We start from the raw sequence: 26,608 nt of genomic DNA, 5'->3' as shown, positions 1-26,608 counted from the left end.
ATTCAGGTTCCCAGGCCCTTGCCCTGGAGGCTCTGACGGGTGGGGGTGGGGGTGGGTTACGGGGCCTGGAATCTGCATGTCTCATGAGCTCTTGGACTTTTCTTATAGTGATCCGGGACCCAGGACCTGTAGCTCCCGCCGAGGTTGGGATGGGCCAGCTCCACTGTCACAGAGACCGTCACCTTTGTGTCCGGCAGGGAGAGCCTTTCCCACGGCACTGACGCTCAGACCCTCCCATTGGTCACTGAGCTGGCAAAGTCCACTGCTCACTCAGGTCCGCATTCTCTCCCCTCCCAGGGAGATGAGAAGGCAGATGGCAGAGCCCCTTACCCAGCATGGCCCCCCTTCCTCTGCCCCCTCCCCCTTGAGCACCCTAAGGCAGGATGCTCCAGGGGCCCCCACGCAGTGAAACACACAGCAAAGCACGGAGAGCAGGAGCAGGCGCTGAAGGCAGCAGCCCTCCAGACTCAGCCCGGCCACGTGGAAGACACAGCCGGGACACACAGCCCTGCATTCCCATCCTGCTCTGAGCTTGGCCGGGGCCAGCTGTGTGACTGTGGTGAGCTCCTTGCCCTCTCTGATGCCCAGGCACTCAGTGGCATGCCCAGCCTGGCAGAACTGGTTCCTGTGCACCCCGAGCCCCGGTTGCTGGGATCCTGGGATCCGAAACTTTGGCCCCCCAGGGTGGGCTGTGTCCCTGTCCTGACCCCACTTCCTTGACCCTGGGGAGTAGCCTTGGCTTGGCCGGGCCCTGTTCCCAGTGGGCACCTACTCCAGAGATGGGCACCTGCTGGGGAACAGTTCAGCCCAAAGCCACGAGGCTGCGGGGGGCGGGGTATGAGACACGAGACGTCCCCACCCCATACCTGGAGGCTCCCGGCTCTGTCCTGCCCTGGCCGCCTCCTCCTGGCTTCTCTCTCCTGCTGGGCAGGCCGGGCGCACCGCTGCGAACGCTGGGGCTGTGCCGGAGCCTCCACCTACACACTGACCAAAAGAGTGGCAAGCTGGGAAGAGCAGCGGCGCCCGCAATGCCCCCGTGTCCCGGCCCTGTGCGCATGGCGCCCGTGGCTCATTCATCCTCTTAATCTAGCCTGCAGGTGGCAGCTGCAGCCAGGGCCAAATCCCCCTGCCGCCTGCTTTCAGACTGCCCCCGAGAGCTCCTGACAGCGGTCACCTTTCTAATGACGGGGGAAAAAAATCAAAAGACCTTTTTGTGACCCATGAAAATGACACAGTATTCAGATTCCAGCGTCTGCCAATAGTTTTGCTGGGACCACCCAGCCGAGGTCACGCATTGCCCGGGTCTGCTTAGGGGCAGAGCCCGTGCCTCCTCGTGCCCGGCCAGGCAGGTGTGGGGGCTGCTTCCAGATGTCCCCTCGTCTCCACCCGCATCCCTTGCCCGTCCACACAGTGCGTGGCCTTGTGCAGGGCTGCCCCGTGATTTCATGGACGAGCCCCGTCGTGGGTTTGGCAAGGCGGGTGCAGAGGTTTTCACTGGGGCCTCCACAAAGATGCCTGGGGTGGGTGGGCCAGCAAACAGCCACAACGTCCTACGGTCATCCCGGAGCTGACGCCGAGGCCACGGTGGAGCAGGGAGATGGTCTCAGCCTCACTCATCTCATTCTTTAATTTACAGGAGAGACGGGTGGGGTGGCCAGGAGCAGGGGGCCCTGGGCTCAGCTGGCTGGGTCGGAGCCCGTGTGACCCTCCTTTCCTGCTGCCCTCCTCGGTGCCCCGAGGCCCTGCCTGCCGGGGCAGCTCCCTCGAAGCTGTGGGCTTTCTGCAGCTGCGCCGCTGCCCTCAGCAGGGGTCAGTGCCAGACGGTCGGGCTGGCAGGGGCGTGAGTGGTGAGGAAGGGCCAGGCGGGCAACGCAAGCAGGCGTCCCTGTTCACGGCCGGCGTGGTGACCGACAGGAACCCCGGCCTGCATTGGAAGGGACTCTGATGGCTCCAGCCTTCCCTGGTGGGAGCTGGGTCAACAGCAGACACTGTTCTGGGCATAACGTTTGCACAAAACCCTCCCACAGGGCCGGGTGTGGCTCCGAGTCCTCACTCGGGTGATGCATTTGACACAGGACCTAGAGCTGTTGCACCCCACCCTTCAGGTGGGAGGGAAGGTTGGGGGCAGCGGACCAGGTCCTCAGCTGGGTGGATCTCCAAGATCTCACCTGATGGACAGACGTCCCTGGCAGACCGCAGTGGAGGCCAGTGCCCAGCACCACACAGCTTGGGGTTGGTGGGGTTCGGGTCAGGTCACCCTAAAGTTGTGGACCCAGGAACGGCCATTCCCAGGACGCTCGTCTGCCCTCTGTAAAGGGCTCAGCAGCGGAAGGCCCCAGAGGCTCCCGGGAGCCCATGCCTGGCCAGCAGGGGCTGACCACTCGGCCCTCCACTCAGAGGCTCGAATAAAGCCCGAGGCCACACAGCCCTTCAGGAGCCAAGCCCTGGGGTCCCGCAGCTCGGGTCCTCAAAGCCCAGCCCCGGCCCCGTGCTGAAGACGGGTCTGCCATCCACTACACCAGCCTCCGTGCCTCTCCCACGGTCTGGGGACATAGTGACTCTGTGTGAAGAGGGGTGGCAACCCTGGGAATTAGGCACTGAGGCTGGGCGGGGCGTGAGGAGTGTGCCCTGACTCCCTGAGCCAAGCCGGGGGAGCCACCGTCCTCAGACCCAGCCTTCCACTTGTCCGTGTGGTACCTGCCCCTCTGCCCGCCACGCCCCTTCCCTCTGCTCTTCCCTCCAGGGTCCTGACCCTCAGCCTCACCTGCCCTGGGGCCGGCAGCTGGTGGCCTCTGAGGGGAGGCCCCACCCCTGCCACTCTGGTCAGACGTCAGCGGTCACTCCTGGCAGGCCCTGGAACCCCAGGCCTAGAGAGATCCAGCAGGCCCCCCCGCCTTCCCAGGCCTCAGATCCGCCAGCGCCCAGCAGCCTGACCCCTTTCATGCCAGACCCTGCCCAGGGAGGGGCACGTGGTCAGGATCCTCCCAGCGGGTCCAAGGTGCCGCCCGGCCTGCAGCCCCCTCGAAGATCCCTGCTCACTGCAGCTGTGCCCGTGGGTGGCCTGGCTTCTCTGCAGGTGGAGGGCACTGCCTCCCCCAAGAGGGTGGGGAGGTGGGGAGCCCTGGGACCCCAGCAACCTTTACAGGCACCTCCCCAGCCACGGGCCACGCCAAGGGGCTCCTGTTTGGTGGTCTCTCTGTCAGGCCCAGCACCCCCCAGGCCATCTGGAGAGAGGCCACCGGCCCAGGCCTCCCAGTGAGGACACAGAGACCCGCAGGCCCCTAAGGCCACCAGCGCAGCATCCATGCTCACCTCTGAGGGGCCCTGGGGGCGTCCTTAGAGTCCAGGCCATTTTAAAGGAGAAATCGGAGGAGGCTCCCTGGGAAGAGGACAGGGCAGGGCTGGCCCAGGCCCCCGCGAGGCCCAACCCACAGAGCGGAGCTCCTGAGCCCACATTTTGAAGCAAAGCTCTAGTGTGAGCAATGAACATTGGTTTCCCAGTGCCCTGGCAAGGATGGCCAGGCAGGGGCAGCCACCCCAGCTGTGGGGTGACCCCGTTCCTCAGGGGGAAGGCTCTCGGGCCCCGCACTGAGGTGTCCCGGGGCGGGCAGCACTCGGGGCTTTGCTTACTTGGAGCTGACCACGCGCCGAGCTGGGCTGTCCGGGCTCTCCCTGCCGCCTGCCCGGTCCTCTCCGTGGCTGCGGGACCTGCCGCCGGGCCGCGTGGTGCCCTCAATGCACAGCTACAGCTGGTTGAAGGGGACCAAATCCATTGGACAGTCGATTTGGTTCCATTTTACCAGCTCTAGCAAAGCATTTGGCTCCCAGATCCGAGGAACAGCAGCATCGGTGGAGAAGGCGGCTCCACCAGGCGGACGTCCAGACGGAGATGGGGCTTCGCGGCCGGCATCAGGTCCTTTACCCGCCTCCCGGAGGGCCCCCGCCCACAGAGTTTCCCTCCAGCTCTGCGGGGACTGGTGTGAAGGGCCACACACCCCAACACACATGCGTGCTCAGACACGCAGACACATACACCCACTCACACGCAACTCAACACCCCCTGCTCAGCCCGGGATCCCCCATCGGGACCCTCAGCGGTCTGGGGAGGGTCGGGGGCGCCAGGCGGCCTCTGTGCTCTGGGATTGCACCCACTGTCCTCTGCCTCTTACCGTCCCTGATTCCTCCACAGCCCTGGTTTCCCCAAGTGCCCACTGTCCCTGGCACTAGCCTCAGCCGTGGGGCACAGCTCAGACCATCGGGCCTCGCCCCAGGGGCTCCCATCTGTGAGCACGGGGGCCTTGCAGGTTTGAGGCCCTTATTCCCCTGCAGATTCCATCCAGACCACGCTCGTAGCTGGAGCAGAGGCAGGGCAGACCCTCCCGGTCGGCCTTGGGCTCTGGCTGACCATGGGGCAGCCCACCCAGGGCCCCTCCTGCCTGGCTTGCCATGGCCGGAGTGGGACGGGATGGACTCTGACCCCACGTGGTGTCTCTGGGTGGGCAGGGCGGGAAGATTCCAGGAATGCCCACTTTGTGTGGTGGTGGGAGGACAGCCTGATGGGACCTTCCTGGCCTGACCCTGGGCCCCCTGACCCAGACCTGCAGCCCTGCCCGCCTCTCACCGAGGGGCAGTTCCCAGGCCCAAGGGAACTGTGAGGATGGAGAGTGAGGACAGAGGTCCAGCGTGCACACTCACGACCCTCCCCCAGCTCCTGCGTCCCCCACTCCCATCACCCTCAGTGACTCAGGAGCAAGTTCCCTTTTGTAAAATGAGTCTCCGTGCAGCCCCCGTTTATCAGGAGCCGTGACAGGTGAGGGGAGAGTGTCTCTGGCAGGGCTGGGGAGGCGGCGCCCGTGTGTGTGTCAGCTTCCCCTGGAGGACAGGCTGTCCCGGGCAGCACAAGGTGACGGCACTTGCTCCCTGCCCACCAGGTTGGCAGAGTGGGGGCTGCACACCAGGGTCTGTGCCAGCTGCCTGTCCTCTGGCTTCTCTCTCTCCTCCTGATGCTGCAGGGACAGAAGCTCAAGCCCCTCAGCAGCCAGGACAGTCACCCAGCACCATGCCCACCCTCCAAGACCCCCGTGGACGCCCCCCGCCCCAGCCTCTGCCAGGCCTGCTCTGACTCGTCGGTAGCTGCCTTCCCTGGCTGTCTTTGCCACGGTGACCTCCAGAAAGATCTGTGCCACACTGCAGGGTCACCACCCCAAAGTCCCCAGTAAGTTGGGGCTGGGTTCCGGCCTCCTCAGCCTCGCGTCCCACAACGAAGTGGCTTCCAGGCCACCAGCCCACATGCTGCAAACGTTTCTCCTCCTTACTTGGGGAGCACCGAGGGCGCAGGGCAGACCCAAGGCTTCCAGAGCCCAGCCCTCCGGCCCTGGAGCGAGGACAGCTGAAAGACCTTGCACCGGCACCAACTTATCCCCTTATTGCCCGTCGATAGTCCTCATGCAGCAGCAGATTTGACGAGCGTGGACTACGCATCCACTGAATCTGGCCCTCAGCCCTCCGCCACCACGGTGGGGCCCAGGAAGGGCACCCCGGATGCTGTCACCCTCGGATGGGTCACTCCCAAATTCTGTCTCAGGGCAGCTACCAGGTGCTGGTGTGGGTGGGCAGAGCTGCCAGGCGCTGGTGTGGGTGGGCAGCTGCCAGGCGCTGGTGTGGGTGGGCAGAGCTGCCAGGCGCTGGTGTGGGTGGGCAGCTGCCAGGCGCTGGTGTAGGTGGGCAGAGCTGCCCTCCTGAAGGGTGCAGCCTTCCTCCTGCTGTTTCCTGCCCATGACTCCTGTCAATGCTCTTTGACTTCTGCTCAGACTTGGGGCAATTTCCCCCAAACAAACAGATCTTTGCCCTTGCATCAAACTCCCCCATCCTGTGGGGGCTGTCCCAGCACAGTCCCCAGATGGCCTCATGGCTTCGGAGGAAACTGTGGTCCACACTGGGCCTGACCGGACCTCTGCTTCAAGGCTATCTGGGAGGCAAAGCCAAAGAGGCCGGATCGGGCCAGGGACTCGAGTTCCAGCCGCGACTCTTTCCCATCAGGAGCTGGGAAGTCTGGCATTTGCCGATCAACAGAGCAAACAAACTGGTCGTTTCACCCGAAAGGCCACAGAGCACCGGCAGCAGGACCCCCACGGGGAGGCACCGCGGCCTCGGTTGAGGCGTCAGGCTTGGCGTCACAGCTGTCGCGGTCCTGGGTGTGAGCCGTGAGCAGACACCCAGCGGCCGGACGCAGGGCCACCATCTCCTCCCGCACACCCCACGCGCCTCGAGCCCGCCCTGTGCTGCCCGTCGGGAGGACGCTGGGGCTCACAGCAGTGTCCCCTCCGTGGCCGCCAGCCTCCGGGTACCCTCGCCCCCATGGCCTGGCCAAAGGACGGCTCCCGGTCCTTCTTTGCCAAGGGAGTGATCGGCACTTTGCTTTCACGTGTGAAGGGACAGCCCACAGCTCGTGTTCTCAGGGCGCGCCGGAGCCGGCTCCATCCCTCGGCCAGGACGTCAGGGACCCCGCGGACCCAGGCACCTCTGTTCTGCTTGGCTCCCTCCGGCGGCAGCTTCCACGCTGGCAGACCCTCTCGCCGCTTCCCCTCTGAACCCTGGGTCTCACCAGCATGGGGCTAGGGCTGCCAAGGGAGGCCCTGAGGCTCCTCAACTTCCTTGTAAGTATTTTTTTCTTTTCTCTCTGAAAAAGGCCAGAAGCCAACATCCCACAAGCCCCAAAACCTCCCAAAGGGCCGCATGGCTCAAAGATCAGATTCCTTCACAGAGCTCACCCCTCCCAGACGCCCACCACGTTCCCCCGCCTCGGCGCTTACCCTCCCCCAATCCAGTTGTGCTCCCTCCCGCCCCCTAGGCACGGGCTGCCATCCTGACAAGCCCCACGTAGCCCCTCTCCACAGCCACCACCCCTGGCTCTCGGGCCTCAGATCTCCCGGCCCCAGGACGCCAGAGGCCTCGGGTAGGAGCGGGCCAGCCCTGCCCAGCGTTCTCTGGGACCAGCTGCCACTCTGCCTTCCTCATTGAGTGGGGAGTCCTGTGTTCCCCGAGAAAAGGCAGGCTGACCAAGGGAGGGGCAGCTCCTGGCCGGACCCTCTGTGTCCCCCTGGGTGCCCAGGTCTGGCAGAGAGGCGGCCCAAGTGTTTCTGGTGAATTTACTGTTGGCCGGGACAGCAGGACTGGGGTTGGAGCCGGGGTGTGGATTCTCCGGAGAACCCCCTCTGGGTCCTCCTGCCTCTCCCTACTCCAGGGCTACAGAGAGCAAGGCCGCCACTCCTCCGCTGCTGCATTTTGTGAACCCAACAATGAAGCAGGTTTTAAAACATCTGCCGTCCAAGTCGTCCCACACAGGGAAGAACACTCAGCATTTTTAAGCAGCGACGGATACCAGTTGCGGGCAATCTCTGCCGAAAACACCAGCAGCCCTGTTAAAATCAATAGAAAATTAGATGCCGTGAAGATGCAGTACGTGTCCAATTAGTTATAATTGGAGCAAATGGTGATGTAGATAAAGACCCGGCAGGAACCGTCGCTGAGACCCATGGCTGCAGGGGCCTCGCCAGCCTCGCCAGGGACCCCGAGGGGTGAGGACACGGCGGGGCAGGAGGGCCAGAGCACGCCAGCACCTCGTCCCGGAAGCCCCTTCTGCCTTTGGTAGGCCCCTGCCCCGCCCGTGCTGGACCCTAGAGAGGAGGCAGCCCCACAGCCCCGGAAGAGAGGAGAAGGAGCGCTAAACTCGGCGGCAGCCACTGGACCGCCCCCCTGCAGCCGCAGCCGTCCAGGGCTGACCTCTGGTGGAGCAGAGGGGGACCCCGGCACGGAGCGCCACACACCCAGCGAGCGTTCTCGGGGACTCCCGCAGCCCCTCCGCAAAACACCTCAGGCCCTCCACGTGGGAGTGTGAATGGCGGCGTGTGAGCACCAGCCCGTGCAGCCTGTCTTGGTCACGCCACGGCCCCGTCAGAGCTTGACACGAGATCCCTGAGCACTCGCCCCTCTGCTGCACCCACAGGCCCTCACCCGGGGCCTCAGGGAACAGTGGCCACGTTGGGCAGAAACCACACAGGTGCCCTCAGGGAAAGGCGTCTTGCCCCAGCACAGGGGACGCACAGCCAGCATCCGTGGTGAAGACACGGCACCAAACGACTCCACTCAAGGACAACCAGCACCAGGTCACACCCGCAGCACAGCACTGCCCCCGCCGAAGCCCCCACAGAGACTCAGGAACCCAAGACGAAGGCAAGGGCGGCCCCTCCGCTTCTCCCCCACAATCGCAGGTGCATGCACCAGGTGGGCAGGACAGGGGCCTCCCTTCTCCCCACAGTCATCCCAGGCACACTCCCCAGCTGGGCAGGACAGGGGCCTCCCTTCTCCTCCCAGTCATCCCAGGCATACTCCCCAGGTGGGCAGGACAGGGGCCCCCCTTCTCCCCCCAGTCATCCCAGGCACACTCCCCAGGTGGGCAGGACAGGGGCCTCCCTTCTCCCCCCAGTCATCCCAGGCACACTCCCCAGGTGGGCAGGACAGGGGCCCCCCTTCTCCCCCCAGTCATCCCAGGCATACTCCCCAGGTGGGCAGGACAGGGGCCCATCCCCTCCCACCAGGGGAGGAGGTGGCTAACTCCCATCTGGATGCTTTTTGTGTTTCTTACAATGAAGGTTTTAAAATTTAAACGTCAACAGCCTACTATTTCTCCACGAAGCACCATTACCTATCAGCACTCACATTCACCACTAAATTCAACTTTGAATTTTGGTTAATTATTAAAATAGATAGCAAAGAACCACAGTTAGCCGGGTGGTGTGGGCAGCCGCCATCGGGGTTCCCACAGGAGCCTTCAGGGTTCTGTGGGGGGCACTGGCTCTCACAGGGCAGTCTCCAGAGAGGCCCCTAGTTAAAAGGCAAGAGGAAACCCCGCACCCCAAAATGGCTTGCTTCTTATCGTCAGCAACGCTGACTCAGCCAAATGCTGAACAAGGCTCGCTCAGCCCAATTCCATAACTTTTCTATCTATTCAAAAAAAGAAATGTATTATTTCTCAACACTGATAAAAGTTTAATACAGAGTTGCCTGGGTTTTTAATAAACTTGTCAACAAAAGAGCAAGGCAAATTGATGGGGCCCTTCTAGAGATAAATTTCGCCTCAAACAGACCCGCAGAGCAGGGGGCAGGCGGGAGGGGGGCAGGGGCGGGAGGGGTACTGTGATTGTTTTGCTATTCTTTGCAAAAATGGCAAGATAGACGTTTGTGTCTTATTATCTCAAAGATAGGGCTGGGGCAAAAGCTGGTTTAATTTGAAGAAGGCTGTTGGTGGAAAACAGATCAGAGAACCCTGAGGTCAAGAGAGAGGGCCGGGTGGCTCGGGGACAGATGAGAGACACGTGTCCCAGGAGAAGGAAAAGCCACTTGGCTCACAGAGTCTGATTGGAGCCCCTCCTGAGGGGGAGGGCACCTGCCCACTGCTCCCCGCAGAAACAGATCGCAGAGCCCGGAACCCTGGGATGGCCGCAGATGAAATGACAGGGGCATCCGTGTGGCCACCGCAGGCCTTGGGACACCAAGGAAGGCCCCAGCGCCACAAACAAGTGCTTGTCGGGCTCTTGCTTCTTCCAAAGCATTCTCTGCCCTCCCTCTGGCTCAGTGAGGCCACCCAGTGTGCGGAGACATTGTGGGAAGTGTCCCCATCTGTCCTCGGGCGGGGCAAAGCAGCCCCTGTCTGAGGAGCACAGGATGAGGATTCCTGCTCCCACTTAAGGGCATCAGCTCCACAGCCCTTGAAAGTGTTTGAAATTCCATTAGAGAGTCACTTCTTGAGTTAATGGTGGAGGGAAAGCAGGTTCCCCGGGGAAGGGGCCTGGCAAGCTGGTGCTCGGGGCTGCAAGGCCTCTGGAGGCCAGCTATAGCTGATGAGGGAGGGAGGGCCGGGACAGGTGAGGAGGTACTGGAGGGAGGGGCAGCAGGGACCACAGCGACAGCCTCACCTGCTGCAGGCCTGAGCCCGAGGCCAAGGAACCAGGCAGCTCCACGCACCCACTCCCAGGGCTGCGATTCTTGTCCCTCTCACTCTTGGTGGGCAAAGACCCTGCCGTGCCCTGGGGAAGGGACGACAGGAGGTGGCTGGGTCCCCCCTGGGAGCTGGGTCCCTCCTGGACTTGGTGTTCTCCAAGGGGGCAGGTGAGGAAGGGAAGACACAGCCAGAGCCAGAGCCTCACCGCCCAGTCCCGCCGCAGCTGCTGGCCTCAGGCACTTGGGCGGTGGGTGGGGTGGGGGGGCACTCCTCCTGCTCGAGCAGAGTCATCCAAGTTCAGCCCTTCCACAGGACAGCTGAGAACTCGGACTATTTATACCGGCGTGGTGGGCGGGCGGGCGGGCAGGCGGCTGGGCAGACACATGCCGCCCGGAGCCATATCTGGGCATGATGGAGGGCACCGGCTTGCCAGGATGACAAGAGCCACACGGCGCAACTGTCCTGGGTGTCCTTCCTTCAACCTCACAAAATCCCCACGGGGCCCCCCGGGACAGGTTCCAGGGACAGCTGCCTTCTACCCCCTCTCCTGCCACTGTTAAAAATACTCTGGGTTGTTGTCCCAATCATCCCGGAAGTCGCCCTCCGTGCACGCTCATGCAAACACACACAGGCACACACCGCCTCCAGTCCCAGCCAAGGAGTCGCTTGACCCTGTGGGGAGTGGACCCCAGACTCCCAACTGCCAGGGCTGCTGGGTGACCGCCTCCCAGCCAGGGAGCAGCCAGTGACCTCTGAACCCGGCACTGCTGAAACAGAGCCTTGTCTCCCTTGTCCTCTTCCCGGGGTGGACACAGGAGGCCCGAGAGGAGCAGTGTGCCCCCAGCATCCCTGTCCTTCAGCCTCACGCACTGGCACTCCACTGGAGCGGCCCACCCGGTGCAGAAAGTAGCCCTGGCCTGAGGCTTAGTGGTGCCTCCAAAACCTGGGTGAATCGGCTGAGCTCACGGCGCCTTTGCGGTGACCACTGTGCGGGAAGCTCAGCCCTGCGTCCCTCTATCTAAGGGAGCCAGCGGTGGAGCTGCCGGAGGTGGCCCTCTGCTCCCTGCCCTTGAGACGCATGGCCCTGCATCTGCCTGCGCTGCTCTGCAGCATACCCGTGGCAGCTCTGCAACAGCCTGCCCTGCTCCCCGCTCCCCGCTCCCTGCTGCAGCCGCTGCTCCTCCCCACTCAGCAGGATGGCCTTCCAGGGGTCAGAGCCGGCTGGGGACTCTGAGCACCAGAAGCAGAGTCCTCCCTGGGCACCCGGGGCCTCCTGGGAGGGACCTCCCAGCCCAAGCTCTGGCCAGCTGGGCCCTGGACCTCAGGAAGGTGCAGATGGCACGAGGCTCTGGGAGCTGCCACTGCTGTCTGCAGACGCCTTCCCTTCCCAAGAGCCATGCCCACCTCTTCCTGGGTGCGATGCCTCCAGTTCACAGGGACAGAGGCTGCGGGTTGGCCAAGGACAGCAGGCGAGGTCAGGGTCCCTCACAGAGCCCTGCATGCCCGTCCAAGAGTCTCCCTTGCCGGGGCCCAAGCCCAGCCACCCCGAGGTCAGCGTCCTGCCCAGGGGCAGCAGAGTCGGGAGTGGGGCTGCAGAGAGCACGGGAGGCCTCTGCAATCGGACGTGCACGGCGGGGCTGAGTCAGCACAAAGCCTCTCAGATTGCTGGGTTACCCTTTATGCGAAGGTGGCAGCAACTCGCGCGATGGCACCGCCCGGTCCACCTCCGGCCGTCCCTGCCCAGAAACCTCCAGGCCAGCACTGCCCAGCCACGCCCAGGCCCTGAAGATAGCCCGGCCACTCAGGTTCACTCATTTTTACTTCTGAGCATTTTTTGGGTAAAATTTGCAATTCAAGCAACGTTCATTTCGATGGACTCCGGCTGCGGCAGCTAAACTATCCGTCCTGTGGGTCAATCTAATCATGCTTAATAGCAGTTCATTCCGAGATGCAACAATTCTCACGTGAGCGCGACAGTTTCACAGAGACTGCCGATGCACCTCTCACAAACGCTCTCATCGGCCCCTGCGCCCGCCTCGAAGGCTTCTTCAAGAAAATGCTTTCCTGCACTAGATGAAAGGACTGGTAAGCCGGCATTGCCAGTGACCCCTTCTTTAGAAGGAGGTGCCACCGCGTCCTTGTCCACCTGCTGCGGAAACGCGGGTCCACTCATCGCCACTCACACGCGCACAGGCGCAGCGGTGGGGCCGACCCTTCCCAAAGACCGTCCTCCTCCTTCAAGCTCCAAGACCCAGAGCTGGTGTCACTCCTGGGGGAATCTCACCTAGAGCATGGCCAGCTTTTGTGAGACACAGAACAGAAGAATGTCACTAACTTGGTCCGCTGAATTTATGGGCTCCACAATTTCCACCAGCAGGAGCCTGGCCCACCATCCAATCTCCCCGGGGCAGTTTCCAGATTGTTCTGGAAATGCAGGAGCCTCCCCCTTGTGCTGCCTGCACCGGGGAGAGAGAGACACGGGCACTGGCCGCCTCCTCACGGCCACACAAACTCACCTGGGTCCCTGAGCCGGCAGGCAAGTCCTAAGGAGGTGGGTGTCCCATGTTCAGCACCCCCAGCCCAGTCCAGGCTCCTTTTGCTCTGAGAGTCCCGGCCCCCACGGTAACGTGCCTGGGTGGCCTCCGGAGAGTCCCTGTGGGCAAGACGTAGCCATCGAGGCTCTGCACCCCCACCTGCCCACTCTCCCTTCCTTCAAATGGACTGTCACGAAGCCCCCCAGAGAAGAAGTCCCAGTGTGCCGCTGCCCTATGCCGGCTTGGGGTTCCCTTCTCGGCTGCTGCCTGGGAGCCAAACTTTGGAGATTCATGCAGGGGAGGCTCCAGCCTGGGTCCCAGCATCCCAGGAAAGCAGCAGAAGCCCCGGGGAGTGCCATCAGGCCACACGTGCAGGAGAGTGGGACCTGGGCTGCCAGGGGCGGTGTCCATGCAATGCTCATTTTTAATTCAGCGGATCCGAGACCGGAGGTGATTTACAGCGGGCAGGCCGCAGCCCTCTCCCTGTGAACTCTCTAGTTTTACTGCTCAGTCAAACCTAATTCCAAAACACTAATGCTTTTATTTAAACACCACATCCTGCAATAAAGCTTTAATGTACGACAGCCGCATCTAGGGAAGAGAACGCTGTGTCTGCGGCCACCGGCAGCCTCCGTGGCCGCACGTCCGGCTACTTCCCTCCCTGTGGCCGGAGCTGGAAGCAGGCAGGGAAGAGACGACCTCAGGGGATGCTGGGCACTGACCCTCCGTCCAGAGGCAGAGAGGAGGCTGCGCCCAAGGTCAACACCGCGACTTTGCAGCTGCGCCAGGTGGGGCCGAGGCTGGGAGAACACAGCTTCCAGAAGGAAGATTTGAGAGCCAGGAGCCCTGGCCACCAGGCCCTCCCCTCCAGTCAACTCGAGGCTCCCTGAGGAGTGGGAGCCGCCTGACAGCTCAGAACAGCCCCGATCCCTTTATCCAGGGCTGCCTGTGTGGCCCCAGCTGCTCAGGTGACCTGGCTGCCCCCAGACCCAAGACCTCCAGCTGCTGCAGGAGGGGGCTGCCTGCCTGTCCCTTCCGGTCCCTTCCTGCCAAAGGCCAGGGTGCGGGAGGTGGGGTGCAGGAGCGCCTGCTGTGGCCGGAGCAGTGCCAGGGCAGAGAGGACTCACACTCCGGAAATTAATATTGAGGCCTGTGATGGGTGGGGGTGCCCAGGCAGGGACCTGGCCTCATTCCAGGTAGCAAACGCCTCCAATCTGAGACTCCAAAACAAAGCCAGGCAAACACCCCTCACGCAGCGGCCCAGCGCCTGCCTGTGACCCCAGAACCTGCCGCCCATCCTCTCCCTGAAGGACCAGCCCTGAGGAAAAGGGTTTCACAGGCAGGTCCGGACCTGCCCTCAGCCCCTGGGCCCCAGGACATCCTCCTGGGCCTTTCTCAGGCTGGGACTGGGGCGGTGGCAGAGCGGGAGGCCCTGGGCCCCATGGCACTTTCTGCCAAAGCCTCCCCAGCATTCACAGCAAAACATGCCTCAGGTTGGATTCGGCGGAACAGAGAGAAAGCTGAACCGGGGTTCTGGCGGGGGTACGGGTGGGGCGGCATGAGCCAGAGACATTTGGCAAACCCAAACAGCTCCCAGGCCCCTGGGGTGGGCTGGGGGCTCCGCGCTGCACAGACTCCACTTCTCTGAGCCTTTCCCAGGTGCCCTCCGCAGACGAGTGGGGCCTAAGGGCCCTCTTGGCGACCCTGGCCTGCTGCGTTCCCAGATCTCTGCGTGCGGGCTGCGCTCCTTGGGGGCCGCATGCCTCCCGGCTCCTCTGCCTTGCCCTTCGGGGACCTGCCTTCCCTCTTGACCTCTCCACTTGCTGCCCAGCCCCTCCCTCCCTCTTGCACCCAGACACCTGCTCTTTTCCAAACTCGCTCTTGTCTTGTGCCTCTGAGCCGTGTCTGCCCTGGCCACGTGCTGCCCTTTCTGCCGGCTGATGGCCTCTCCCAGGGTGGCCGTCAGGGGAGCCCCCAGAGCCACCGCCACTGCCCCATGCTCTCCAGCCAAGGCCCTGACCCCGCAGCCCTCCCTTGCCCCGAGCTGGACCCCACGCCTGCCGGAGGCCGCCTCCCCTCTGCCGCAGTCAGCACGCTGAATATTTAATGTCTGGTGAGCACTTCCACCTGCTGACACAGGCAAAGTGACAGAACAATGCTGGCGGGGACACGACCGTCCACCGACGCCCAGGCAGCCTGCTGTCCGCCCCGGCCCCGCCCCGGCCTCGCCCCGGTCTCACCCCTGCCACAGTCGCCTGGCTGGCTGTCAGCCCCGGCGGCCCCCGTGGCGTGGAGTGCCCCTCAGTCCGGCGAGAGAGTTCCCGGCCTGAGATACACACTTCTTTACATTCCATAGCTCAGCAGGTCCACATGGGCATATAAAGAAGTATGTTTCCCAAGCAGGCAGTGTGCAGTTCCGAGACCCCGGACCCCCTGCGGTGCAGAGGCACTGGGACTTAGGCCCTGGCATCCACACCGGGTCCTCTCTTTGAGAGCAGACAGCCTTCCTGCCACCTCTGCCTGGGGTCCCTCCACCCTCAGGGGCCCAGGCTCCCTGCTCCCTCCTGACCTTGGCACGCCTCCATCCCCATCTCCATCTCTCTCTCTCCCTGCCTCACACACTCGCATGATCCAGAAAGGCAGAAGCGGACAGTGAGCCCCAGAAAGTCTTGAGTGCCAGTCCCTGGCCCCAGCAGCAGCTCAGCTTTGCATCCGCGGAGAGACACGCTGCCCTCCACCCTCACCCCAGAGTAGGGAGGCGCCGTCCACAGCCCAAGCTTCCAGAACCAGCACTTCCCTGACCCCTGGCCCCCGTGTCCCAGCCAGGCCCAGAAAGGGCTGGGTGGAGAGAGGGGCATCGGGGGACACCCTGCGCAGCACCCCACTCGCAGGACCAGCCTCCTCCAGGAGCTGGACAACTCCTTGCTCACAAGGCTAGGCGAGGAGCTGCAGGCCAGAGGCCCGAGAGGTGCCCCAGGGCCTTACCTGGGCAGCTGGCAGCTTCCTGGGCAGGTCCCTGGTGAAGGCTGCCTCCTGGGACCTGGTGTCCCCGAGGGAGGGCTCAGCACCTCTCTCTGAAGATGAGAAAGACGATCCTTGGAGGATTCCAGGTTCCCAGAGCGTGGCTGGGAGCTCCTGAGAGGCTGTCCACCGGGGGCAGCTCCCTAGGCGCCTCAGCCTGGCCACAGCGGACACCCAGTGGGTGTGGGAGTGTCTCCCCCGGTTATCTCCCTCCTTCTCTGGATCTCCTTCACCCTCTCCCCCGTCCCCGCCTCGCAGCGTCACCAGCCCGGACTGCCTCTGCCCGCCCGCCACGCAGTGCGGCCCACTTGAAGCAAAGCTGCGCAGCGCCAGCCGCCAAGCGGGCACCGGGGTCAGCAGGCACCGCACCTGCTCAGCGCCACGGCCGGGCACTCCCGGGAGCTGACCCCACACCTGCCTCTTTGTGGCCAGCCGCCCAGCCTCCACTGGCCCCTGATCAATACCAATTTACAGTGAAACACGGGCGGGGGTGGGGGGCGCCTTCCTGCTAATGAATTTCCCGGTACTCGCCAGCTCCTAATGAGCCTGTTAAAGAGGGTTTAAGTAAACTTAGCAAGTGGCAAACTAAGCGCTTTGGAGTACCTAATTGTATCAATATGTTTGTCGTTGCATTTAAATCTGCCTCTGAGTGGGAAGCAGAGCTTCCCTCCTTCCCTGCCAACTTCTATGACCAGCCGTGAAGCCAGAGGCTGAAAACTGTGGAGAAAGAGCCTGAAGACCAATGGGACCTCAGGGTTAGGCCTCGGCAGAAAGGGAAGCTGCCCCGACCTGCTGGAGCGGAGAAAGGGGGAGGCGGGAAGGAGAGGAGGAGGCGGCCCAGGGCGAGCCTGGCAGGTGAGGTGGTGAGAGGTGAAAAGAGGGCTCTGCAGGTGCCTGGAGAGGGGGGCAGGGGCTGTGTGGCTGTGCGCTTGTGTGGCTGTGTGGCTGTGGGGCTGTGTGGCTGTGCGCTTGTGTGGCTGTGGGGCTGTGTGGCTGTGTGGCTATGTGGCTGTGTGCTTGTGTGCTTGTGTGGCTATGTGGCTGTGTGGCTGTCAGGCTGTATGCTGGTGTGGCTATGTGGCTATGGAGCTGTGTGGCTGTGTGGCTGTGTGCTTGTGTGGCTGTGTGGCTATGTGGCTATGTGCTTGTGTGGCTGTGTGCCTTTGGGGCTGTGGGGCTGTGGGGTGGTGGGGCTGTGTGGCTGTGTGCTTCTGTGGTTGTGGCTGTGTGGCTGTGTGCTTGTGTGGCTATGTGGCTGTGTGGTTGTGTGGCTGTGTGGTTGTGTGGCTGTGCGGCTGGACCGGGCACAGCTGGGTTGGAGTTTTACATGGGGATGGGGGTAGGGGTGGGAGTGGGTTGTGCTTAGGGCCCTGGGAGGCATCCCCTCTACAAAGGAAAGAGCAAATGGCAGAAAGAAGCAGAAGCTGATGTCCCATTTCCATGTAGCTGCTGTGATTTATCATTTTCACGGAGCCAAGGATACAAAAAGGGCACCCGACACCGCAGCCTGAGCTTCCGCTTCAGGGGTGCCTGGGGTTCTGCCGCTCGTCGGCACCCTCCCGAGATCCCCACCACAACTGCCCCCGGAGTCCAGGGAAAAGGCCTCCTCAACGTCCCCGCTCCCTGGCACAGGAGCCCTCAGAGCCTGGGACACTCTCACAGCCTGGCTCAAGCCCTCCCCACCTCTGAGGCACTCACTGGGATGAGGGATGGGGGTTGGGGGAAGCTGGGAGTCCCGAAGGGCAGGAGAGTCACCCCAGACCCAGCCGGAGCCCGTAGGACTTCTAACCATTCACAAATGAATCACAGTCACTTTTCAAAAAGTTTCCCACCTAGATAGAAAAAGAGCACCCAGCCACCTCCAAGCAGACCCCACCGTGAGCAGAGCGGGCTCCTGGCGCCCTGGGCCTCGTCAGGGGCTCTTCAGCCGCGAATGCCACCCTGGCCCCCAGCACCAGCCTGAGGGAGGCCACGAGGAACTGAAGCTCCCCAGCAGGGACCCGCACAGACCCAGACCCCCAGGGCTGCTCTCCCCAAAGCCCCCCTAGTCTCCGCCCACGCATGCCCCCCGCCCCCCGCCCTGTCCTGCTCCTGTCAATGCCTCCTGACCCTGACGTGGCTGGGAGAGCCGCAGAAGTGCGGAGTCCGACCGGAGGCAGCCCGGCCTGCTGCCGCTCAGCTCGGGAATCCCTGCCCCCCACCAGCACCTCAGTGGGGGACACCAGAGTTGAAGGTAAGTTTAGCCCCACGCCCGGCTGCTGGGGCTTTGTTGCAGAGTGTCAGGCGAATCGCGCCCCCCCAGCCCTGAAGCCCCCACGCCCGCTGCTGCCTGTGCTGGGGGCGGCTGCTCTCTTGCAAAATGCCCGCAAGTCAAAGTTCCTGCCTCCCAGCTGGACGCGCCCTCCCGGCCCTGCCGGTTGCTGGCTCTGCAGTTTTCCAAATGTGGGTGATGCCGCGAGCCAAGAGAAAACTCCACGGCACCCCCGCCAGAGCCGCACCTCGCCAGCACCCACACGGCGCCGGCACCCACAGCACCCACCTCGCCGGCAGGCACACCCCCACCGTGGCGCCCGTCAAGTTTGCAGGGGCCGTCCCGGCTGCCCGGCCATGGCTACGGGCTGAGCAGGACTCACCGAGGAGCCTGGGGCACCCCTGGGGCCGGGCTGGTGACAGCGGCGGCGGCGGCGGCGGATGCAGGGTCGCGGCTCCCTAGGAGATGCTGCAGCAGCGGCCGCACCAGCCACCTTCTCCTGGAGCCAATCGCGAAGGCAGGGGTGGGGGCCGGAGATCCATGTGTCCGCACTTGAGGGGGGCAGAGAGAGAAAGAAGACACCAGGCACCCCCTCTCCACACCCCTGCCCTTCCCCCAGCCCTCCTGCAGCAGCGCAGACCTAGCGGGAGGGAGATCTTGGGGGGGAGAGAGAGAGAGAGAGAGAGAGAGAGGAGAGAGAGAGAGAGAGAGAGAGAGAGAGAGAGGAGGCGCTGGTGCAGAGTTAGGGAGACGCAGCCAAGCTGCACACCTTGAGCCCGGCCTCCTCCGCAGGGAGCCCCTGCACCCCAGCGGGGTCAGCACAAGGTAGAGAAAGTGGAGGTCAGGGCGAACAAAAGGGAAGGTCCCACGGGCGGGCGGGCTCTCACACGCACACAGCCGGCTCCCGAGACACAGGCGGCGGGGGAGGGGAGGGGAGGGCCTGACCCGAGAGGCCAGAGCGGGCGTGGGGGCCCCCCTCAGGTCAGGAGCCCGCCTCACCTTTGCAGTTCTTATATACCCGGCCAAGCATCCCAAACACGCGGGCCTGGCCAAGTGGCCCCCTCGGGCTGCACTCCCTGACCATATTTAGTCAAGCAGGGGAAAAAATAGCCTGTCAGCTGGGCCGTGGCTGGCCCGGCCACCGGGAACAGGGTGGGAGCACCCACGCCATTGACGGCGGGTCCCGGGCCGGGGCTGCTGTCCGGCCCCTCCCGGCCCCTCCCCGGCAGGCCTCCCACCGGCTGTCCCTGCCGAGATCCCCCTGCTATTTTTAGCGCAGCCCAGCACACAGGCGCCTCCTTGGTAGCCGGTAGCCGGGCAGCGGCCTCCATGCCACCCAGCCGGCTCCTAGGTGCCCTGGGGAGACTCGGGGATCTCCCAGGGTGCAGGGTCAGGGCTAGGGGGTAGGGGCAGGAGGCTACGGCCTCCTTCACGGCTCTGGGCCCCCAGTAGGCTGAGCCCACCCGGGCCACACACTCCTGGGTCCCCTGTTGGCTCTGCCCTTTTGCCCAGAATTGGGGCCAGGATCAGGTGGTGATGGAGCCACCTGGGTTTCCAGAGACTCTTGAGCCAACCCCAAGTCAGGACAAATGCTGTCACCTTGGACAGTGGCAAGGCCCACCTGCTTGCCCCCTCCACCCCCAGCCAGACCCTGCCACCAAGGGTGTGTGATGGGGAGACCCCAATCCCCGGTGCTGGTCGGGCTCAGGAGCTCCCCCTTCTGGGATTTCATGCCCCAATTATGTAACAGATGTGGGCCTGGGACAGGGCCTGGACTGGCAGATCGTCCTCACAGGCTGTGTGACGCTGGCTGTTCATCCCGTCTCTCTGGGGCCCCACAGGACCAGGGACTGCGACGTGGAATGGTGGCGGACCGCAGTGGTCCAGGGCCCGCTGGTTGGTGGCAGGTGCAGGCCCATGTGGTGGGGACAATGAGCTTTGCTATTTGTCAGTTCTGTCCAGAGCATAGGTCATCGGTTCAGAAACCTCTTCAGAAATGCCCCCACCGCCTCCCGGGCTTGGGAAGGCACCCCTGTGGTTCTGGCCAGTCTGGGGCACAGGGCTGGGGAGCCCATACCGCTCAAAACAGGCTCAGCTACATCTAATCCCAGGGTACCCCTGTGAGGAAGCTGTATCCCCCAGGATGGCCTGCGGGAGCTGAGAAGCGGTCCCTCTTCTAGGTTCACCTTCTGGGCTCACGGCCCCTTCCCCACACCCCGAGGCCGGCTCTGCAGAGCCATGGAGCTGGAGCCCCAGCCACACTCGCCACGCAGACAGACACCCTGGGGTGTCAGGGCCTAAGACGCCTCTCCCGTCTCTTGCCCCCTGCCCTCCCTTCTCTCCCCTCTCCCCTCCCTCTCGTCTCTTCTACCCACTGGGGCATCCCTTTCAAACCATGGTGGAGTGGGCCTCAGGCAGCATGGCCTGGGCCATCAGGGGCAAGGGCAGCTCTGGGACATGGTGTCCTGCCAGCAACATCAGGGGACAAAGGGGCGCCCCCTGCCCCTGCCCAGTCCAGAGGCTTCTTGGGCGATGCCAGGCCCTGCTCCCAGCCCTGTACGCCCCGCTGAAGACCCCACGTCTCACCACGAATGAGGCCAGGAGGCTTCAAGCTTCCACCAGGTCCGAGCACTTTTCTGGAAACTGAGTAGCCACTCGGCTTCCCACTGGCAGTGTCCAAACTCCCCCTGCCAGGCCCCTCCCCCGCACCCCACTTCCTTTTATCTGCCCTCTCCAGGCAGGGGTGAGGGGGGCAGGCCAGACCTGCAGCTGGGGTCAGCAGGGGAGGTAGGGAGCGGGGTGCCGGCCTGGGCAGGCGGCTCTATCGAGGAGTCGGGTGGCCTGTGGCGGTAAGAGGGAGGGGGTGTGGCAGACAAGGCCATAAATCACCCTCCTCGGCAGCCATACCCACGGACCAGGGCACAGGCACACGGCCATCACTTCCCCGGAGAAGGGCTGCTGTGGGTGGCCAGACCCCCAGGTCCCCACGGTCCCGAGGACAAAGCCAGAGGACAGAGCAGTTTCCCCATTTACCCGCAGCACCAGCCTCGCAGTAGCAGCTGGCACACAGCGCTTAGGATGCCTGGTGTTCCAGAAGCTTCTTCCGGGGCTCTACGCTGAGCTCAAGGCACCCCGAGAGGAGGGCATTTTGCTCTCCCCACTTTACCGAGGAGGAACCGGGGCTCGAGGTGGGTGCTCACTTGCCCAAGGTCCCACACCCAGCATGGATCAGAGCTGGACCCGGCCAGTCTTCCCCAACCATGTCCCAGAGCTGCCCTTGCCCCCTGATGGCCCAGGCCATGCTGCCCGACGCCCATTCCACCAGGGTTGAAAGGGAGACCGCAGTGGAGAGGAGAGACAGGAGGGAGGGGAGGGGGAGAGACAGGAGGGAGGGGAGGGGGAGAGATAGGAGGGAGGGGAGGGGGAGAGACAGGAGGGAGGGGCACGGGGGCAGAGAAGAAGAAAGGGGAGAGGTGGCTTAGGCCCCCCAAACGTTCCCCTTAATGTCTGCAGGTGGTTTAAAGTGTGAACGAATGAAGAAGCAAGCAGAAGACCTCACAGCAAGGCCGCCGAAGCCCTCACCCCACAGGGACGCCTGAGCTAGGACCCAAGCGGGGGACAGCAGGCTCACCCCGCCCTTGCAGGGTGACCACGCGCCATGACGGTAAGTGCTCTGCCCCATCCCACGTGGCTTCCACTGGCCACGAGTGGCTGCCGAGCACGCGGGAACGGGGCTGGTGCCACTGCAGACCCGGATCTTCTACTCGGCGCGGCTTTGATTTGTTTCAGCTTCAGAAGGCTCGTGTAGCTGGCGCCATGTCGGACAGCAGGGGAGAGAGAAAATGCACAACCCAGCAAATTCGGAGACAGGCCCAGCACTGGGCATGGCGGCCAGAAGGAGCAGCCGGAGAGTAGGGGGCAGGGCCTGGGGTGGCCTTGCAGGTCAGAGGTCAGAGAAGGCCTGGGTGGGGTGAATGAACAGGCCCCCCAGTGATATCGGAGGGGCAGGCGGGGAAGGGTCCCAGAAGAGCAGCCCGGGGAGCTGCACAGAGAGGCAGCGGCCGGGAGGCGGGAAGGGGGCCCTGGCATGTCCAGCGGGCAGCAAGAGGCTGGCATGGCTGAACGGGGCAGTGGCGGTGGAAGGGTGGCCTGGGGTCAGGCTTCGGGCAGGGTCAGACCACGCCAGGCCTTGTAGGCCAGTGCCAGGGCTGTGCGTGTCCCGCTGAGGGGCAGGGCCCTGGACAGGCTGGCATGGCTGTGGCAGGGCCCCTGTGGCTGCTCTGCTGAGGGTGAGGGTGGAGGGCAGAGGCTGAAGCATCAGAAGGCCCCGCCCAGCCACGGTGCCCTGGGGAGGGCTGCCCAGTTCTGGCGGTGCCTTGAAAGTTTGCCTGAAAGATTCACTGGTGGAGCAGATGTGGTCACAGGAGCAAGGGGGGATGTCAGAAGGCCTGGGCCCTGGGGGACAGGTCAGAGTTCAGGGAAGTCCTGGGTAGGGTGAATGAACAGGCCCCCACAGTGATATCAGAGAGGCAGGGGGAGCCCTACGGCCTGGGCCCTGGGGAACAGGGTGCACCCCCGGGAGGGGGACGTCCCATCACCAGGGAGCCTTCTGAGACCATTTTGCAGGTGGGGAAACTGAGGCTCAGGAGGAAAAACCAGTTGCCCAGCACTCAAAGACCCAGAGCCTGCCTTCCTGCCCCTACATCCTAGTCTGTTCCCAGATGTGAACCTGCTCCAGCCCCAGAACCCTGAGTGCAGCCAGAGGGGAGCAGGGCTGGAGAGTGGGGAGCACCGAGACGGCGGCCTGTGAGGTGCAGAAGAGGCCGTGCCCGGCCAGAGCGGCGGGAGAAAGGCTTCTTCACGCAGAGACTGCGGCCCACCCCACGGGGTCCCGGGGCTGGCTGGGCGGGGGCAGCTCCCAGCGAGGGGCCTGGGATTTGGCTAAGTGGAGGCATATGCCGACTCTGGCCACAGGGCACCCGGCATGAGGGGAGTTCACCGCATGAGCTGAGCGGGGGCGGGTGCAGGAGAGCCGAGGTCTCCCGGAAGCCAAGGGCGATCAGGAGGCCCCACGCCACAGCACCTCCCACAGGGACACCCATCCGGCCTGGGAAGGGGGCTGCATTGCTGGGAAGGACCCACCTGATCCTGGATTCCAGCCTCACCCTGGGCCACCACTGAGTGTCCCAAGTGGCCCCTTAGCCCCCAGGGCTGGGCGGCGGCATCACAACCCCCTTGGGATGTCCGTGCTCAGAATGTGACCCACATCGTCCTCCTGTACCCCCCATAGCTGTGGGTTGGGGTCTTTATCGTGGGCAGAGATTCACACAGTCAGGGTGAGGGTCCCAGGAGCAGCTGTGATCAGGCCCTGGCTGCTGGGGAGAGGGGGCCCTCAGCCGTGGGGCAGACACCCTGAGATGGACCCTCGTCCAGGGCAGGGCCCTGCTGCCCACATGTCCTTGGCATTCCTGCCACCAGCAAGACAGGCTGGGGGAGGTGGCCCCGTGGCACCAGCATCCCTGTGCCCTGGTGGAGGGGAGGTCCCTCCGAGCCTGGGCCTGGCTGTGAATAAGGGCAGGGTTCTCACCTGTCCAATCTCGGCTTCCTCACCTGGGAAGGGGAACCGCAGCACCCCTTCGGGGGTGACGAGGACGGAGGAGCTCAGGGAAGGCCCCAGGCAGGGCTGCCGCCTCACCTCCCTTCAGCCTTCGGACACTGGAGCTCAGAGGACCAAGTGAATGAATGAATGACTCAATCAATCAATCCATCAATCTGAACAGCTGGGTCGTGGGCAGGGCAGGGGGCTCTGACTGAATCCACGTCATATGTGTTCAGCTTTGTGAGTGGGGTGAGGCTGGGGCTTGTTCAGTGGGGGAGGTGTAAGGCAGGGCCAGTGCCCTTGGAGGGTCAGGCCACAGAGGGTGGGGACACCTGCCAGGATGCCCAACCCCAGAGGCAGGGGGGGCCGTTGGGGAGCTGTGGTCCCAGTCAGCGGTGGCTGTGATGGGAGCTGCTCCCACTTTGTCCGCAGGATTCCAGCTGTCCCTAGTCACCCACCGCTACAGGACAAAGCCCCAGGCAGCCAAGAGGCTCTGTGGGGTGGGTTTCTCGGGCTTCTTGAAGCCAGTATTTTCCACGACATCTTGTGTCCCAGCAGAGGCCCACCACTGGGCCCAGACCAGTGGCCCACCGAGTGCAGTGTGCACCTGGCACCCCTTTTTCGGGAAATCCATAGACACTGGGCTCCCAACAGAGGACTGAGGCTGAGCAGGCCACGTCCCTGGAGCTGACCCCACAGCTGTGTCGGTACAGGGTGGCCGTGAACACGTGGGGCTCTCTTGGGCTCTGCCGTTCTTGTTTCCTGCAGGGATCAGGGTATTGGCTCCTGACCAAACCCTGTCCCTGCCGCCCGGCCACCCATGGGTCCCCCTTCACCCCACCCCTGACCACTCCATACAGGTGAAGCCACTGTGGAAACAGCCTGGCAGTCCCTCCAAAAACGAAGCCATAAACCCAGCAGTTCCGCTCCTGGGCCCACGGCAGCGCTTGCACCTCCCCTCCAAAGCCTGCGTTTAGATGTGAGCCCCAGTGCTGGAGCTGGGGCCTGGGGGTTTGGGTCCTGGGGCGGATCCCTCGTGGCTGGGTTCCCTGCACTTGTCTCCACGGTGAGTTCTTGAGAGATCTGGGTGTTGAAAAGTGTGTAGTGCCTCCCCTTCAACTCTGTCTTTTGTTCCAGCTCTGGCCATGTGACAAGCCTGCTCCTCCGCCTTCTGCCATGATTGTAAGCTTCCTGAGGGCTGACCAGAAACCAAGCAGATGCTAGCACCATGCTTCCTGTACAGCCTGCAGAACCATGAGCCAACGAAACCTCTTCTTATAAATTACCCAGCCTCGGGTTTATCCTTACAGCAATGCAAGACTGACTAATACAGCACATGCTCCCCAGAATCAAAAGACGTATTCTAACAAATAGGCGCAGGAGAGTTCCCAGCGGTACTATTCACAGTAGCCAAAAGGTGGAGGTGGCCGCAGGTCTGTGGGCTGATGATAGACAAAGCATGTCCTGTCATCCCAGCACTCTGGGAGGCCGAGGTGGGCGGATCACCTGAGGTTGGGAGTTCAAGACCAGCCTGGCCAACATCGTGAAATCCCGTCTCTACTAAACATACAAAATTTAGCCAGGTGTGGTGGTGGGTGCCTGTATTCCCAGCTACGTGGGAGGCTGAGACACAAGAATCACTTGAACCCAGGAGGCGGAGGTTGCAGTGAGCCGAGATCACGCCACTGCACTCCAGCCTGGGCGACAGAGCGAGACTCCATCTTTAAATAAATGAATAAATAAACGAAGCTCAACATATCCACACAGGGGAATAGCATTCGGCCCTAAACAGGGGTGGCGCGGGGATGCTTAAGGTAACATGAAGTGCCCAGAAACCCCTCAGCATGAAAGACAGGCACAGAGGCCACCGCTTGCAGGATTCTGCTGATGGCAGACGCACAGCACAGAGCAGGCAGCTCTGTGGAGCTGGGTGGGGCAGGAACGGGAGGAACGGCCTCATAGGCACCGTAGCTCTGGGGGGTCGGGGGCGATGAAAGCGCCTGGGGGGTAGACGGAGGCGGTGGCTGGGCGAATGTGCTGAATGTCACTGCACCACACTCATTCAACAGTCATTTTATGTTATGTGAATTTCACCAGTTTTTTAAAAAAGATAAGCCCAGCTCAGAGTGCAGCCCAACCCTCTCTCGGTGACCTCTGCCTGGGACTCAGGGCCACCCAGCCCGTGAGCCCCACCGACTCCCGGACTTCAGATTTCTTCCGCTTTCGGAACCGCAAGAGAATAAACGTGTGACTTTTGTTACAGCAGCCACAGGAGACTCATTGCCCCCCACCCCATGGACCTTCTGAGACCCTCCAGCCCAGAAGGTCATCGTGGAGTGCGGAGGATGAGCGTGCACACAGCTCCCCTGGGGGACTCCCTGCCGCTGGCGTGGAGGAGGGGCCACCCCACGGCCTCCAGAGGCCCCTGCTCCCTGTGCTCTTCGATTCCTGGCCAGCTCCTGCCCAGCAGGCTCTGTTGCTGTGCCCCCGAGAGCTGTCAGGTTGCTCCAAGCCAGGGAGGATCGCTATGTGGAGACCATGGTGGAATGAAGGGGCGGGCTCAGAAGGGCTCAGTGCAGCTCTCAGGGGAGTGCGGGCACCTAGAGGATGCCCCTGCCCAGCCCCCTGGCACTGTGCCCAAGGACCAGCCCCTCTGTGCTGACCTGCCTGGCCCTTGAGGGCTGGATCCACAGGCAGGCAGGCCTAGGCAGGCAGGCGGCACCTGTCCAGGGACAGGGAGTGGTCCCCAGGCTGAGCCTCGACTCCTCTATACCAAGGCCTCGCTAAAGCATCTGGAGCTCTGCCCAGCACCAGTCACACGTGGCAACACGGAAGGGCCTGAAAATGCTGCTCAGTGCAGGAAGCAGACACAGAGGCCACAGGTTGCAGGACTCCACTTCCAGGAAATCACACAGGGGGCAGCTCCCTGGACACAGGACCTCTCCAGGGCGTGTCTGGGCTCCTGCCATCGACATGGCGGCTTCTCTCTGCCTGGAGAGTGGGCCACACATGGAGGCACATCAGGGGCCTGAGGGCGCTCCTAAGAACAATGCCACCAGTGGCTTCTGTGTTCATCGGATGAAGAGTATGTCCAGCCTGCAGGACTTCTCAGAGCCTTTAAGAGGTCCCCGTGCATTCGTCTGAGCTCCCAGCAGGAAACGTAGCCCACAGCGCTCTGCCACCGTCCCCTCTGCCTGCTTCAC

General features: G+C 63.3%; 1 long non-coding RNA gene across 1 annotated transcript; it reads left to right on the top strand.

Annotated features, from left to right (window-relative positions):
• Nucleotides 1-18,516: 18,516 nt before the first annotated feature.
• LOC135276935 (uncharacterized) lies at nucleotides 18,517-25,209 on the top strand. The gene is made up of 3 exons (XR_010344485.1): nucleotides 18,517-18,631; nucleotides 21,320-21,470; nucleotides 24,543-25,209. It is a non-coding gene; the product is annotated as an uncharacterized LOC135276935 (long non-coding RNA).
• The last annotated feature ends 1,399 nt before the right edge of the window (nucleotides 25,210-26,608 follow it).

Source organism: Aotus nancymaae, unplaced genomic scaffold (genome assembly GCF_030222135.1).
Source record: "Aotus nancymaae isolate 86718 unplaced genomic scaffold, 86718_ANA_hifiasm-v0.15.2.pri h1tg000029l, whole genome shotgun sequence".
In the NCBI taxonomy this organism is placed as follows: domain Eukaryota; kingdom Metazoa; phylum Chordata; class Mammalia; order Primates; family Aotidae; genus Aotus; species Aotus nancymaae.
This window is presented reverse-complemented; position numbering and strand designations above follow the sequence as displayed.